The sequence below is a fragment of the Tachypleus tridentatus genome, chromosome 1 (assembly GCF_004210375.1).
Source record: "Tachypleus tridentatus isolate NWPU-2018 chromosome 1, ASM421037v1, whole genome shotgun sequence".
NCBI classification, from domain to species: domain Eukaryota; kingdom Metazoa; phylum Arthropoda; class Merostomata; order Xiphosura; family Limulidae; genus Tachypleus; species Tachypleus tridentatus.
Genome location: NC_134825.1, coordinates 133,141,843 through 133,160,088, shown reverse-complemented (window position 1 = coordinate 133,160,088; position 18,246 = coordinate 133,141,843). Strand labels below are relative to the sequence as shown.

The following is an 18,246-nucleotide window of genomic DNA, read 5'->3' as shown; positions in this document are numbered from 1 at the left end:
ATTCATTATGTGTTACTTGTATAGTAATCTTTTCGTGACATAGTTTATACCAACTGTTTTATAAGCAGTTTTTCTGAGGTTTCTACAAAAAACTCAATTTTGTGAATAATATTAAAAACTGTAATGTTTCCATGTCATTATGTCAAAATAATACTTCTTGCTTCTTGCCACACTACATATTTATTATATCTATTCTTCTTAACTTGAAATTTTCCTTTTAAAAATAATGCTACTAAGATTTATAAATGAGTTGTTAAAAACAAGGTTATTTTAATTTGGGGGATGGCTTTTTTGTTCATAAGGCTACCTTTTGTAATGATGCATGAAATGAAGAAACAACTGTTTAGTTATCCACTTTGGTTTTTATTCTTTTGGAAACTGTTTTCTTAAGAGTAAATTTCTAAGACTTTTGATGGAATGTGGGAAAAAAATCCCTTAAGGTATTCTAGTTTGATGCTGTCTTGGACACAAGAATTATTGTATCAATCTTGAAATTGTATGGGATTGAACTGCCAAGTCACACTTTTATAATGACTTTCTTATTTGCTTCCATTTAACTTCAGCAGATCAACAATATTGTTTTTGTGATAGGTTTAAAATTATTGTTGGGAATTTAAATATAGTATTCAGTGAAACCTGAAGGTTGGTACAGAACTTCTGAAGATGTGATAATCAGACTGTTGGAACTTAGAGTACTGAAATTCAGTTTTTGTCAGTGCAGTTTTTAATGTCCATATAAAATGTCTGTTAATTACTGTGGTAAAGGTATTTTGTAGTTCTATTCTGTGGATTGAGTGAAAGAAGTATACTCGACAATGGTAGAAGAATATTGTTGTAAAAAGGCTGATGATAAATGTTTAGTTCTTTGGTGATGATTTGAAGTTCATCATTTGTTGTTATTTATGCATGTTGATAGAGGATTTTCCTAAGTTTAAAGTGTTTTTATTAATAAGTAATGTGCCTTTATCTTACTTCATATAATAAAAGAAAAAAATCTATATAATAATTTGCTATAAACAACTTACCAAAACCCTAACAGTTCATTATTAATAATGCAGGACATTACTTATCTCTCCAACCATAAAAGATGGTATGTGTGATAGGTTTTATTTCTGTCTTAACATGTCAATATGTTGCACTACAAAATGGCAGTAATGACAAACCAACTGCATGTAGTGAATCAGGTTGAATGCCCTAATCATCTTCCACAGCTTGTAAGTTTGTGGAAATACTTTGGCTGTTCAGACTACACTTTCACTCCCAAGTTAAAAGACTTGATCTCCCACTTTGTAGTCATACCATCCTCTGTGACAGCAAAGTTTGCATCATTTGTTGCTAATATCCAATGGCCAGTCATAAATGAAAGTACTGGAAGGTTGCACAAGTCATCCTTTATTTTATTTTGCTTAACATCTTACAAGCAAATAGTAATTTTGCAAATTTTTGCATTATTTGAAAGACAATAGTTTGATACTATAAAGTTCAAGAACTTCCAAAAGGAATGACTACTGACCGTTGATCAGGGTCTCAAGTTCTGATAAATAATTCCATGCAACGAATATGTTATTCCCCCTTTATGTTGCACAGAATGTGGTCAACTTTTTGTGTCCTTGAAAAAATCTCCTACATTGGTTTGTTTTAAACCTTAAGACTCAGCAGTTAAATGCTTTAACAAAGATGAAGTGCTGCTACCAGAAAATAAAAGGAACGTTGAACAGATGGAGTATTTTGCATTGCTTTTACTGGAGCTCACCCTGCATCAATTTAAAATAGTTTCACACTCTGCTTTTCTGTTTAGAAGTCATCTGATATGCAAGAAGAAAGTGACAAAGAGTTTGGGTGTTGAATGTTTTAGGTATTGTCAATTCACAATCCTACAGAATAATATCAATGTTCAGTGCAAATACCTCCCCTTAATAAACGATATATTGCTTTTAGTGGTTTCAATGTCTTTAGCAGGTTTCTCCTGTAATTAATCAAAAGCTAATCACTGCAATGATTTTCAGGTGGTACACCATTTGGCTCTATATAATCACAATTATTAGGGGCCTATAAATCATTCTCTGATGAACATAGTTTTTCCATCAATCCATTTAGAATGGGATAGATGATTGAAAGACTGGCATGAATTTCCACAGATTGCATTTCTGTTGCTTGGGCCAAGGACTCCAAAACTTTCGTAAGTTTTCTTGCCAAATACCATTCAACGTCGCACAAAATATTGCTCCACACATCTTGTGTAATCCTCTGCTGTGATGGCAGTAAGTCTTTGGATTTACATTGCTAAAATTAGGGGTTTGATTCCCCTCAGTAGACACAGCAGATAGTCTGATATAGCTTTGCTATAAGAAAAAACACATGATTAGTCCTATGCACAAAACAGACCTTAAAAAAAGCAGTGTAAAAGCTTAGGGGACAAAGAACAATTCTCAACAGTAAACCTGTGTCATATCTGTAACTATGTTCATATTCTTAATTAATTAAAGAAGATATTATAGACTCTTAAAATATTAGCTTCAAAGACAAACGTCTCAATGAAACCACATACCTCAACATGAACAAGTAGTGTGTGGCATAAAAGATTATCCATGCCTGTTTCATATTTAATCCTTTTCCCTTTGATTGAACTTTCAATCTTTTATTAAGGCAATTTAATTACCACAGAGTGCAGATCCTCTAGGACCGAAAATAAAGGAGTCTTTGTGACTTTATACTCTCGATGCTAGATGTTTACATTTTGATATTTCCTTGATGTGGAAGAGTCTATTACTCAATGCCTGTAGGGTAGTAACAGAAGTAACTTTGAAATAATGTATTATGAGGGTTTATCTAAACGAGGAAAATTGGAATCAAGAGGCTAGTGAGAACAAAATGCACCAATGAAAACTGAAAATATGAAGAAAACTAACTGAAGATGTAGATGCTTTACACAAATTGACACATTTTAACATTTCTCAATTTTACTTAATGAACTTTGCAACACCATTTACAATATTGACTTAAACTTTGCATAACGTTTTTAAGAATCGGACAATAGTCATGACAATGAAAACTACTGGAGGTAGCAGTATTAAATTACCCTTTAACAAGTAAGGAAAATGAAAAATTTTAATTCCTAATAAAAACAAACTCTTGCATTGTCACAGTCGGAAATCACCAACTATGTTTTATTATAGTGCACAATCAGCCAAATTCCAATTATGTATGGTAAAGTCGATTAAGTCATTGTGTAGTACCACTGGCAGTTGAACACTAAAATTGTAATGATTACAGAGAATGTACTTCAAGATTTTGTTGAATTTGAAATCATTGAAGTTATCAGTAAATGTGTCATGCGAAAAATAAAAAAACTTTTTTATTTGAGTGAGTGAGTGAGTGAATTGGTATGTAGACCGTAATCTGTATTTTGAGTAATTATCAGGACCTTTTAATTGGGGGTTTCTTGACCTATGATGGATTGAGGTCCCAAGCTTTATCTAGATGGTGGTCTGGTTATCCTTATGTTGTTCTTGACTGGCCAACAACTGGTTGGTTCTTGCTAAGGGTAGTTGCCAATAGGCTGATTGTGTTAATTGTAATGACATAGACCATGGTGCTTGTGAGTGTCAGTTATACACTCACTGTGTCAACTGTTATGATCACAAACATAATGGTTTTCTTTCACGTAATTAAAAATGTCTACTTTGAAACAGTGGAATTCTACAGTTCTGCATTGCACTTCAGAATTTAATGTGTATTCCATATCTGCAGTACTCTGTTTCTGATGCATTTACAACTACATTTTTCTTTTCTTCATTAACAGTGTGATCTGAGATCCAAAATATTGCCTAATTACATTAATTTTCTGTTTGTATTTCTTTCACTTTATTAATTATATATTTTTACTGTTCTCCATACTTCCTACCCTGATTCTGATTAATGCATCCACATTAGACTGTTTTCACTCAATCTGTATACAATGTAAAAGTCATAACCTGCGAGGACCGCCTTATGTACCTGAATAATAGGTACTTTAATGCCATTAGTCGTCTTTATATTATCTGTAATTATAGTAAGCTTCCTATTGTGCATATAACATCAAAAGGTCTTAATATCATTACTACAGCTCAGAATTCTTTCTTTGTTAGTAAGTAATTTATTTCAGATTTTCCTAACTACCTATTCTGATAAGTTATAGTATCATCTTTCCCATTTTCTTCTAACTGTGATAATACTGCATCTATAGGAAACCTTGAGGCAGCTGTACTTAAACTATTTACAAAAATCTGAATAGCTTGAAACTTGTGCTTATAGTAATGCTTCCCTTAATTTCTCAAGTGGCTCTTGTTTTTTATTTGTCCACTGAAATGCTATATCTTTATTAGTTAACTCTGTCAACATTTTTGCTAATGTTGCAAAATGTGGAATGAATATCCTGTAATATTCTACAAATCCTAAGAATACACATGTATCTTTTACTGTTATCAGCACTGAATAAATTTTACATCTTTCTAGTTTTTTATTAGGTTTTATACTTTCTGCAGTTACCTATTTAACTGAAATTTTCTACTTCCTTTCATAGAAATAATTTGCTTGGTTTCTGTTTTAAGCTCCATTCCCTTGGTCTACCAGTTATTTCTCAAAACTCATTGCAAAAGCTATACATTAATCTTAGTAACGGAAACATTCAGAGCCTTGTAAATCAGATAATATGACAGCCACTAACTTGTAGAATGTTCGTGGGACATCGCCCAAATAGCATTCTATTAAACTGGTACTTGTGTGAGGGTAACACAAATACAGTATTTGCTTTAACCTTTTCCTCCATTATTATGTGCTAATATCCAGAGTCCTTAGACGAAAAGTACAACTCTTACCTATCTCATGTTTCCAGGATAATAGGCATCGGATACATGTCTTTGATGGTGATACCTTTTATCTTTGTAAAGTCCTCACAGAATCTTATATACCATCTTTTTTATGAACTAATACAACTTCAGATGCATATGAACTAGTACCATCTTCTATTACTCTTTGTACAAGCCTCTCTTTTCTAGACTCTTTCAACTCTACCATTTGCTTCCTTAGCATTCTGTAGGGTAGCTGTGTTATAGGCCTACTGTCATTTAACATTATCTCATGTTTTATCTTGTTTGTACAGCCATTAAGATCTACTTCTCCTACAAATAAAGCTCTATACTTTTTTAGTAAATTTATTAACCATTATTTATACTTCTTTTCTACATCTCCTATGATAAAATCCCAATCTACCTTGCTTTGTTGTATCTATTTCTTATTATTTTCTACATCATTCTGTCCCACTGAAGCCATTTTTTTCCCACTTTTAGCCTTACATATTACTACATGATTAGAGAATACTGCTTTATTCCCATTTATACTCTGACTTTTTATAGGCACTGTGTCTCTCTTAGACATTTTACTAATGCAAGCAAATATATAAACTCCCACTTCCCCAGTTTCTGTAGGGTCAATTAAGACCTTCATTTTATGCAGAGTAAAATACTTTAGCTCCAACATTGAACTGAGTTCTTGCAGGTACTTCAGTTACAGAAATTAATCTTGGAGGCACTATTTTTATCATTCTTTCTTGTATGGATGCTCTTTTGCTTATATTAAACACAAGTGTAGAATCATATAAGGGGTTTGAATTGCTATTTATGTATGTAAAGTTAATCTGTTTCTACCTTGTGTTTACCCCATTTTACAACTATTTTCCATATTATCAGTTTTCTCTGCATTACTGCTACTGTTGGCCCGGCATGGCCAGGTTGTTAAGACACTTGACTCGTAATCCGAGGGTCGCTGGTTCGAATTCCCGTTACACCAAACATGCTCGCCCTTTCAGCCATGGGGTCATTATAATGTGATGCTCAATTCCACTATTCATTGATAAAAGAGTAGCCTAAGAATTGGTGGTGGGTGGTGATGACTAGCTGCCTTCCCTCTAGTCTTACACTGCTAAATTAGAGACGGCTAGCGCAGATAGCCCTCGAGTAGCTTTGCACAAAATTCAAAACAAAAAGCAAAAACATAGAGGAGCTCTGACACTAAAATAAGAAAAAAAATAGACCAGTTAGTTTTTCTGCTGAATAGCATAAGAAAACTACTGGAAAAAATAATCACAACTCATTTATTATGCTACCTGAAAAAGAAACAATATCTTTCCAGAAATTCAAAATGCATCACACCATAATAGAGAAACAGACTCAGACTAAAGAAATACATTATTGAAGGATTCAGTGAAAAGCACATAACAATAGGTCTCGTCTTAAATGTAAAGTCACCAAGTTTTCTGTCAGACAGAGAAGCTTAAGTAAAAATTAACAATTTTGAATCTAACCCTGTCAAATTTCTGGCAGGAGTCCCCTAAAGATCAGTGTTAATCCCTCTTTTATATATTTTATTAATAATGATATCCCCTTCCCAAAACTAATGTTTACCCATGCACACAATATGCAGATAACACCACCATCTGGAGCACTTCATGAAAGCCCCTCCTTGCAGCATCAAAAGTTCCAACTTTCCTTAACTGTATAATGAAGTGGTGTAACACATAGGGAATCTGCACTTAGCATGACTAAGACACAAGCCATTATATTCAAAAGAAAAAACTCATAAAAGGATAAACGTACATAAAGTTAAGTTAAAGTTTTATACTACTAAACAAAATTCCTATATAACCATCATATTCTTGGGTATTGCTTTCAACAATAAATAACATGGGTACATTATTTTAAAATTGTTAAAGCAAAAGTGAACAGAAGAATCAACTACTTCAGTAAAATTGGAGGCACAGACAAAAGATGCAGATCACAAACCATTATGACAATCTATAAAGCTTATATATGCAAATTATTAGAGTAAGAGTGACATGGAAACTATTAACATGTCTGTAGAACAACTTAATTGTATGCAGAGAGATCACAGTTAAGCAGTTAGAATAACCTTCCAATTTTTACAATATACTCCCAGTGAATACTTGGAAAACTTAGTAACATATTACATAAAAACAAAACATGTAAATACCCTAGCAAGCAAATACTTCAAGAAATCAATCAAATGAACAGAGTTAATAAATAATTTCCCATCACTCACTACCAATTCTGAATTTGGCAAACTTATAGCTCACCTTTTTAATACTAAACTTTCTTCACAGCAGGCACTGGTAGAGTGGAGTTTTTGGTCTTCTGTAAATAAAAGTAGAAATTCTTGGAGTACTCCTTTTCAACCACAATAAACTTTCTCGTCCATTGGACTTAATGCACACTCCCCTGAAAAGGGCCAGCCTATATGATATTGAAATTACATAGAATTTTATTAATTTGACAAATAGCATAAAAATTATCAGCTTCATTTTAAACCAAACTTAAGGTCTTTACATTAATCTAGCCAGGCTAATAATAGTGTCAATCACTTACATGTAAAGTTACTCATAATGACATACATGTTTAGTAAATCCAGGTATGTAGAGATGAAAATTATGCTTGGAATGAAATCTTCAACCACAGTGCCTCCAACTCAACTGGACTATCACATGACCTTCATGATAAGAAGACAAGCAACTTTGCATTAATAATACAACAGCACTCAGCATGACTTCCAGTTTTCCTCTCCATCTTCTAACAGCTTCACTAACAACTATCACTGTTTCAAGTGTAACAAATTTTAGACAATCTTTTCATATCTAACAGAAACATCCTTACCAACTAATAATAATACCCTTCAACCACAAACAGAATGGAGAGAAAAACTCTTCTGAGCATCCCCTAAGTTATTTCCTTCAAATTTAATATAATTTAATTTGAATGAATTTTTTGAATTTTTGTTGTTAATATTTAGCCTCCCCTGTGCTAGCATTTGGTATCTGACTACTGACTTTAGTCAGTAAGACATATTTTTTGCAGATTTCACACATAAATCTGAATGTACAACTTTTCCAAAATTTACTATCACCATCTCAATATCAACTTACTTCTGACAAGAGATATTTCAGTTTAATAATTTCACAACTAAACCTGCCCTGATGTACCATTCATTTCTAAATCTGTTTAGAGACATAGAAAGGGTGTTCAGTTTTTAAACTTCCTATTTCCATTATAGCACTATAACTGCCTAACATTTTAAAAGGATGCCCTGTTATGGAGGTTAGAAAATGCTTAGAAACCTCCTTTCAAACTTCATTCAGTAATGGAATTTTTTCAAATATCTCCATACTAGGCAGAGAGGATTGAGCACTCTTGTCAACTAACAACACACAGTTCATAACCTCTATTTTTACTAAACTACTGGTGATAACTTTGTTAACACTATTAATGTTCAATCTCTTATTCCAAACTGCTATAACTATTTTTAATTTCACTCCATAACACTGGCTAAAACTATGTTTTTTGTTTCTTTAGTAAATGCTGGTTTCCTGTTATTTTTTGTTAACTTTCCTCTTAAAGTTTTGGCCTATGAGGCTTTTCATTTTCTGTTTTTGGTGGGCATCTGCAGCCCTAGCCACAGTTAAAACATTCTATCAATTGTTTTTATGAAAGCAGTTTTTTGCCATATGCCCAAGTTTCTGCTTCTATTTCTTTAATTTTTTCCATTACTTCTGCAACAACTTACTGCATTTATAGCAGAATGCTGGTGTCTGTAGAAATATTTATTGCTTAGTTATTTTCCAGTAACTACCTCAGTCAAGTTTAGTAGTGTTGCAATGGATGTGTTTGCTTCATTTACATTTCTCTTTGCTACATTACTAATCAATCTTCATTCGTAGTCTGACTTTAAAGTGTCATGTATCATTTATTAGGTGTCCATATGCCCTGTAAAGTTTGTTACCTAGCTCCTGTAATTTGTGTATGAATATCTTAACTGTTCCCCCTCCTCTGCTGAATCTGTATTAGTATTGCATGAGACATCCCCTACTTTGTATTCTTGTGTAAGTCTGTACACAAGATACTGAAAATCTGTTTTTTCCAACTTCATTATATGTTCTAACATAGTGTTCTTCCTCTCCTGCTATTTTAAATCTAACTATCAGTATATCAGCTTCTTGGGAATCTGTCCACCATGATATTCTAGCAGCCTTGGTAATTGTATCAATAAAAATTGATATCTTTATCAAACCTACCATGACACAACAATAGAGTGCTCATTAAATGTGTAGTATCACGTTGTCCTGCCAGTGTCGGTTGATCTGCATGAACCTTAGAAATTCTGGCCTGTCTGTCAGTTATAGGTCGTGCACCCTATTCTGTCTATCTTCAGTAGCAGTAGCCATATCTACCTATGTATTACTACTTATGTCTATTTACACTACTTAATATTGAAACTGACCTATTTCTACTACTTTCTTTATTTCTTACAACCTATTGTTAGTTACCCAAAATCCTGCTGACTACACCAATTTGTAATGGGTCACTGTGAGTGTAATTGTTTGGGTTCGACTTTCCACCATTTACATCTATGTTTATTTAATGTCAGTTTATGCAGACCACAAGCCACCAACTCGAGAAGATTTATGTTCGGAATAAAGAAATTTATTAAGCGTCTATTTAAGACAATCTTCAGAGTTCCTGAAATTAACTGGAAACAGTTCAATGTCAAAATTATTAAGCTTTTCATTCTGAATGGTAATATGTTCAATTATTAGACAATATTTATTAATATTGAAACTATAATGAACAGGTTATCAATCAAGCTGACCCGAGATATTTTTCAGACATTATTTCATTTATATGATTTCAGTGATCTTTTACTATGTTCATTAGTAACTCTAGTACATCGTCTTTCATCTTAGTTAAATCTGGAGTAAATAATATATTATTTGTTACAAACATTGTTTGACTAGATAAAAGATAGCATGAATTACTGACAAGGAGTTTTTGTGACGAAAATTTGTAAGACCGAATTGTAGTCATTCTGGATACAGAGGTGCAGTAGAGAGCTACAGACCAGCTGCTACAAGAATCAAAATCACGGCATTTTAAACTATCTAATTAGTATAATTATGACTCATCAAGAAGTCTAGTATTCTCAATTCTGCACATAATTCATTTTGGTCAATTGATCCTTTTGCAGTCTTCTGTCGTACCAAAAACATGTATACTTATCAATTGGTTTGAACAGAACTATTTATGGATAATTATCCATTGATATTGGCATAGATATATAAACCCACTATCTTGTAAAGTATGCAAACAAACTGGTTAATTTTGGTCTTTTTGCATGTATTTTTTTACTTGTCGCTTTCTCTCAAAGTTCAATTCAGCACTAATAAGCAGAACCCATTAGTTGCTACTTCTAGTTGCACTCAGATATACGTTTCCAGCTAACTCACGTAATGTATTTCCACTTTGACTTATCCTTATATGGTTTGTTTTGAATTTTTCGCAAAACTACACGAGAGCTCTCTGCACTAGCCGTCTCTAATTTAGCAGTGTAAGACTAAAGGGAAGGCAGTTAGTCGTCACCACCCGCCGCCAACTTTTGGGCTACTCTGTGACCAACGGACAGTGAGATTGATTGTTACATTATAATGCCCCCACGGCTGAAAGAGCGAGGATGTTTGGTGTTACGGGGATTCGAACCCTCGTATTAATAGTTGAGTGCCTAAACCACCTGGCTATGCCAGGCCTCTTTATTTAGTAATCCGGCTCACTGTTGTTACGGACTGATTTGATTAATGTTTCTTATTATGTATTTTCTAGTAATACCTTTCTTTAACTTTTCTCAAAGTTTCAAAACTTCCAGAATTTGTAATTTTAGTGAATTTTTCAATGCAGTTTAATAAAAAAATTCATTATAACTGAATTAAACAGACATAGTTCTGCACTTGCTTTCACAAATGCACGACATCTAGCCATTTGCACTTGATCAGATAACTTCCTTTATAGCTAATCAGTTCTTTAAATTTAGTGTTCCTTACTCTGCACAATTTACATCAGATTCATCCAGAAGCTGAATTATACAGAAAATGTAGGAACTGTATGATATAGTTCATTGTTCGATAACCAACTTAATTATACAGAAAATGTTGGAACTGTATGATATAGTTTATAGTTCTATGACTAAGTGAAGTCAGTGTAAGTGTTAAAGAAGCTACCCATACTGGTCATTTTTATTCGTGCATCATGGAGACTAACTTTGAAAACTTACCTCGGCTACATTTGAAAGTTACCATTGTGTAACTTTGTGTTTAATAACAACAAAACACCAGTGTCTTCATTCTTGCACAATGTGTACCATTAAGTTCCTACATTACTACAGCCATGACAGTATCAATTGAGTTATAAAATTTGCTTTAAATGAAATGTGAAGTTTATTATTTAAAGAGCCCGCAATTTGAGTCAATGTGATTATTGCTTGGAAGCCTTGCATTACATTGACTGAAGTAAGTCCTACAGCTGCAATTGTTCTACCCAGTATGGTAGTGAAAGATAGGAAATTGCTTCTAGAGAATAAGAGGACGGATTGATGCATAAAATTCCAGTAAGAAGTTACTCATACTTTAGGAAGTTTATTTAAATTTCATGATGTGTGAGCTATTATTAACATCAAGATGAAGACTACTGATTAACAAATATAATTAAAACCGCGTAGTTCACGAAAATAACAAAATTAAATAATAGATTGAACAATCGCCAAGTTATATACATATATTTATTTAAACGAAGATGTTTCGAATTAACGTTCTTCGTCAGATCGTATAGTTTACACCAAAAACGCATGCGCAGAACCCAAAGAATTGGCGTAGTAGTATTTTGAACGCTTTAGCGTGAAAATTTTGAGCAAAATTACAATCATGAACCAGACATGAACAGATACTTATATAATCAAGTCAATAACTTTATTGATCACAACAAAAGCATATACACACCAATATTCCCAGTAAACACATTAATGAAATTAGAGAAAATAGACTGGAGCACTCGCTCATCAACTAATAGAAGATATAACGGTAACGGAAGTAGAAACAGCTATCAAAAGCACAAAAAGCAAAGCTCCTGGAGAAGATGGTATCCAAGCTATCCTCCTAAAACACGGCATCAGAGATTATATGAACACCTAACAGCCTTATTTAATCTATCATTATCAGCTGTATATATCCCTGTTTCTTGGAAGGAAGCAGTAATATTAATGTTCCAGAAAGAAGGAATGCCAGCGAATAAACCAAACTACCGCGCAATTAGCCTAACCAGTTGTATCGGCAAAATTTTAGAAAGAATAATTAGTAATCGACTATCTATATACTTAGAAGTAAATTCAAAATTACCCGAAATTTAAAACGGATTTAGAAAATACAAACTACAGATCACCTAATTAGACTAACAGAATCAATTACTGACAGCTTCAACGAAAACGAATACTAAACTAAACTAACGTGGCAGGGGTTCAGTTTAGAGAGAGAGAAATCAGAAGAGTTCTCTCTCCAACTGGGGTGTTCAGGAACTTTGTACTTCCTCTTCGTCCCCTTTCGTGAATTGTTATTAGGAATAAGTTGTTGTTTGTTTGTTTTTTAATTAATTATTATTATTATTTTTAACTCTTTGGGTGGAGGATGTCTCTCTAAATGTTGTCTTGGGTGGAGGCAAAGGCAGCACCGGAAAGAAAGGCTGAGACCTGTCCCTAAAGGAAGAAGTCAAGCAAATGTGAACATGAATACAATTCATGAATAGAATTCAAATCAAATCAAATCAAACGGCGCGATTCAGGGCCTGGGATCTATAAATCCAATGCCTAAGTTTTTTGCTGTGGGGGGAAACGGGAGTGCCCCGAAAAAACCCACTTTCACAGGACAGGCGCCGAAAGTTTTGCCTGTCGTGTGCCCGGTATCTGAAAAAAAAGGAATACATGTTAATGACATGGATTTATTTATTTACATTCTTTGTTGAGTAATTTGTGATTCTTGAAATATGTTGTAAGGTGAAATGTATTTTGTTGGTGCACTGGATAATTTGTGTAGTGATGCCGTTAGTTTGTTTCTATTTTCTGCTTTTAGATAATATTTAAGTGATATTTCCGTTATTCTATCTCTTATTGTTGGTAAATTGCTAATTTGATGTATATAATTTGTTGGCGTGAATGATGGTAGGCTGAATGCAGATTTTAATATTCTGTTCTGTTGAACTTGGATTTTCTGGAGTGTGTTGTTTAACATATTGTATGTTACTTGACATCCGTACTCTATTAGTGGACGGATGTAAGCTTTGTATATTTGTATAATGGTGTTTGGTGAGCATTTCGATTGTTTACCGGTTATGGACATTAGATGTGAAATCCTTTTTTTGATTGATGAGTGTATATTGTTTATATGTTTTTTCCATGTTAGTTTTGTGTCGAAAGTGATGCCAAGGAATGTGATGTTTTTGCTCATCTTAATGGTTGTGTTTCCGAGTGATAGTTTTATTTTTTCTAGATTTTTTCTTTGCTTCTTTAATTTCCTATAGAAGGTGATTGCTTGTGTTTTCGTTGGATTTAACACGACTCTCCACTTGTTGCTCCATGTTGAGACGTTATTTAGTGATTCTTATACGCGAGACATGGCCATCACTGGGTTTCTGGAGGTGCTCCAGATAGCGATGTCGTCTGCGTATTGTGAATTGTGTGTGTATGTTAGATTTGGAAAGGGTATGTCACTGACGAAAATTATGTATAGAAGTGGAGAGAGGACTGATCCTTGGGGCACTTCTGCAGTTATATTAAATGATTTGGATATATGTAGTTTTATTGACTTTTACTTGTGCTGTTCTATTGGTTAAGAAATTTGAAATCCATTTAACTATCATGGGATTTATTTGCAGGTGATTTAGTTTGTATTTGATGGCATTGTGCCATGCGCTGTCGAATGCTTTTTTGACATCTAGGAATACCCCGATGGTTACTTGATTGTTGTTGAAAGCTTTGTAGATTGATTCGGTGAGTCGTGTGAGGTGATCTGTTGTTTGCCTATTTTTTCTGGAGGCATTTTGAGATTCTGGAAGGATGTTATTCGATTCGCAAAAAATGGAGGAGACGGTTGGAGATAATCCTCTCCATCAGTTTGCCAAGGCAGCTTAACAGACTGATGGGGCGGAAATTATCTGGATTTGTTCTATTAGTTTGTTTCTTAGGGATCATTGTTATGATGGCTTTTTTCCACTTGTCAGGGTAGTATCCGGTCGCTAGTGAAATGTTCATGATATTTGTGAGGTGTTGTAATAGGAGAGTGGAGCTTTTTTTCAGAATAATATTTGGTATTTGGTCATGTCCGGGGAAAGTGTTCTTCAAGTTTTTGATATTAATTTTTAGTTCGGTTATGGTTATTTTTCTATTGATTGAACTTGAGTATGCTTCTAGTGTCTCGCCAGAGAATCGTGGTGAGAATGAAGCTTGGTTTGTATTTATGAAGTTGTTGACATGGTGTTGGTGTTGTGTGTCAAAATCTACTGAGTTTAGGTCGCTAAATGAGGATTTGTAATAGTCAGCTTTCTCTACGTCCGTCCTTGCGATTTTATTGTTGTGTGTGATATGTTGTAGCATGTGATTTGTGTTTTTGTCTGAAGTAATACTCTTGAATTTTTTCCAGAATTCTTTTGGATTGTTCTTGGTTTTTCTAAGTTTTTACAGAAGTTTTGCCAATTGTTTTCTCTTGCTTTTTTAATTTCTTGTTTAATTTTTGTATTTGTTCTATTGATTTCTGTTTTAATGTGTGGATCGCGTGTAACGTAGTGTGTTCGTCTTAATTGTCTGCTTTTGATTATTAGTGCGTGAATTTCTGGTGTTAGAGTCAATTGAATAAGTGATTGCTTTTTTATTTGTTTTAGGAATTGTGTTCTTTATGGCTTCTGTAATTTGATCAACATAATTGTCTAGTTCTGTTTTGTTGTTAGCATGTTCAATTGGATGGGGTAGGTATGAGTCCAGAGAGGCATTAAAAGTGAGCCAGTCTGTTTTAGTGTAGGTGTATGCGGAGGGAGTCACGTACGCCACGGCAGGGTGGCGCGGGTGAATCATACATGACATGGGGAAGTGGTCACTGGTGATTTCATCATGTACTTTAAAGTTAGATATTCTGTTTACCATGTCCTTGGGTGCGATGATGAAATCGAGTACATCGTATGAGCCGTTGGCGGCTGAGAAGTGTGTAGGTGTATGGTAATTAATTAAGTGCATTTTATTACTAGAGATAAATTTTTTTATGCACGATCCTCTGCGTGTGTCTCTGTTACCCCTTAATTCTGTATGCGGTGAATTAAAATCCCCAATAATAATTGGTTTGGGTTTACGATTAACACATTTTTGAAGGAAGTTAATGTCGATATCTTTGGTTGGTGAGCAATATATGGCCAGAATCGGAATAGTTAGCCAGTTGTTAAAGTGTATATTACAAAAAATGGTTTCAATAATGTTAGATTTAAAGGAATCTTCTATCGAGATTAAATGCGATATTTTCGTACTAAAGTAAGCTATTATACCTCTGTTGTTTTCTGAGTGAGGTATACTGTGCGTGATGAATCCGGGGATTGTGTTGTTTTGTTTCTCTGTGCAAAGTGTTTCTGAAACGATGATTATGTTGGCATTTATATGTTTGTTTATGTTAAATATTTCTATCCTTTTGTCTTTGAGATTTCCTTGGCAGTTGATGTGTAAGATTTTAATGTGTTGTATCATTGTGTTGTTTTATTTCCCTTGCATGAATTTTGAGTGAAAGATGGTGTGGTTTGAGGTGAGGAAGATTAAAATAATAACTTGCAAGGCTGCAAACAGCCTTGAGTGACTCGTGCCTCGATTCGAATGAGGGGAGATTACTCAATTCTATTAGCATTGCTAGTAAGTTTGTGGTGAAATCTGTGGGGTTGAATGCTTGTGTTGTTTTCGGGCGTGTTACGTCCGCGTAAGTACGTGTTGGTTGAGGTTGAGAGTGTTTGATTTGCGAGTCTGCTGGAGTTTGTAGTAAAGGTTGTTTGGTGATGTGGGTGCCGTGGGATTGATTGTTATTGTTCGTGGTTTTGAAAATAAATCTATTACGTATTTGAGTGTATTTGGGGCAGCCTTTGTAACTGGCTGCGTGAGGGCCCTGACAGTTTGCGCCTCTCACTTGGTTACGCTCGTTAGGACACTGAGCAACCTCGTGAGGTCCGCCACATCTCACACATCTGTCCTTGGCCATACAATTAGTATTTGTGTGTCCGAACCTTTGACATTTGTAGCATTGAATAATGGGTTTTTGGTGTGTTTTTTCCGGTTCGGTCGTGTGTCTCTTGAAAAATAAGAAGCAACCGTTTTTTAATAATTTGTCTTGATCGTCTTTTTTGTTGACGGTTACCTTGATCAGTGGCGTTTTTTGTTTCGTTCTGAAGGAGATAATTCGGTTTGATGATACAATGTCGTAGCCTTGGGTTTTTAATTCATCTGTGATTTCATTGTCTTCGATGTCGAAATCGACACCTCTGATAATGATAGTTAATTTTGGCGTGTTGTTTTTTGGTGTAGTAACGGTGGCTTGGACCCCGAAGGCATCCTTGGGCCAGTGGGCCAAAATATGCGCAAACTCTTGTGGTTCAGAGCATTTTAACATGATTCTTCCATTAGGAAGACGTTTGATGTCCTTAAACTGAATGCCCGGGTAATAGGCCCTCAGTTGTTTGACTATCTGTGGGATGCGTGTTGTGTTGTTTACTCCCTCAATGAACAGAGTTGTAGTGAGGAGAATCGTGTGTTTGTGTGACAGTGGTGGAGTTCATAGAATTAGTGGTGTTGTTAGTATTCAGGTTAGTTGCGTTACTTTTGTTAGAACTAGTGGCTTTGTCATTATTAACATTGGTTACGTTATTAACACTTTGATTTTTAGTATTGTTAGTAGTGTCGTTAAGGTTAAAGTTAGTAGTATTGTCAGAAACTATACTTACCTTATCCTTTTTCTTCTTTAGCCTCCTCTTGTTTGATGTCGCATTTGCTTCTTGAGATTCTTGTTTCGATATTTCTTCTGCTCCTGAGTATTCACTTTCAGAACTTTCTGTTGAACTGCTCAGGGATTCTGAGGCTGGTCCTTCGATCGCCTTGTTTAACATTTCCATTATTTCTTCGTTTGATAGGGCTTTTCCGTTAGATCGCGTTGCGATCTTCCTCTTCTTCATCCTGTTTTACTAGTCCTGATAAGGACTAAGGGTTAACCTTTTAGAGTAAAACTTGGGAATTATGCACTTCAACAAAGTATACCTAGTCTTTAAAGTACGTGTCTCGCAGCTCTCGACTTACACGTCTGCTCTGCTTGACGGCGGCCTTGTGACTATATATCGTCAGGTTCACAAAGAAAGGAAGAGGTAACTAACCACAAGGTGACCACTTGTTTGAAAGGTGTTGTGTAACTGAGTGTCGGAATGTACAGGGCGTGCTTAGATGTTTGAATATATAATTTTGTATTACTTATTTTATTATTATTATTTATTATATTATTTTTAATATAGGTATAAAAGTGTTCCTTTGTATTGGTTTATTTTGGGCTTGAGTTTGTTGTATAAGTGAGGCTTCTTTAATTTTGCGTTTGTTTATGTTTGTTTCTTTATTTAGTATTTGAGTGTTTTCTATGGTTATGTTGTGTTTATTTGATTTGCAGTGTTCGAAAACGTGTGAAGGTGACTTTTTATGTTCTTTGAATCTGTTTTCCATTTTTCTACTTGTTTCTCCAATATAGAAGTCGTGGCAGTTATCACATTGTATTTTATAAATAATGTTGGTGTGGTGTTTGTCAGTGTAGTTTTTACATAGTATAGACCTTAGTTTTGTGCCTGGTTTTTGAATAAATTTGGTATTAACTGGAATGTCATATTTTGTTTGTTACTAGTTTTTGCCAAATGTTTGGAATATATGGTATGCAGCTGTATATGGTTTCGTGATTTTTTTATTCGTCGTTATATTTACTTTTATTGGTTGATTTTGCTTTCTGTCGAAATGTGTGCGTATAATGTTTTCTACGGTTTGTGGAGGAAACTTATTGATGTTGATGAAGTATTGTTTTATTTTGTCTAATTCATCGTTAATTTTATCTGGTGAGCATAGTTTTATGGCTGTGTTTATTTGGTTTCTTAGTATGTTGAGTTTTTGTTTTGTTTCATGTGCTGAGTTTCAAGGAATATATAGTCCAGTATGGGTGATTTTTCAGTGGATTTCTGTTTTAAATTGTGTATCGGTTCTTGTAATTTTGAGGTTAAGAAATGATAGTTGATTGCTTTCTTCCTGTTCACATGTGAAGTTAATGTTGGGATGTACAGAGTTAAT

General features: G+C 34.3%; 1 long non-coding RNA gene across 1 annotated transcript; it reads right to left on the bottom strand.

Moving 5' to 3' along the window:
- Positions 1-137: 137 nt before the first annotated feature.
- On the bottom strand, positions 138-17,253 carry LOC143224738 (uncharacterized). The gene is made up of 3 exons (XR_013013425.1): positions 16,878-17,253; positions 7,130-7,286; positions 138-2,342 (listed from the first exon to the last, which is right to left on the bottom strand). It is a non-coding gene; the product is annotated as an uncharacterized LOC143224738 (long non-coding RNA).
- Between the last annotated feature and the right edge of the window lie 993 nt (positions 17,254-18,246).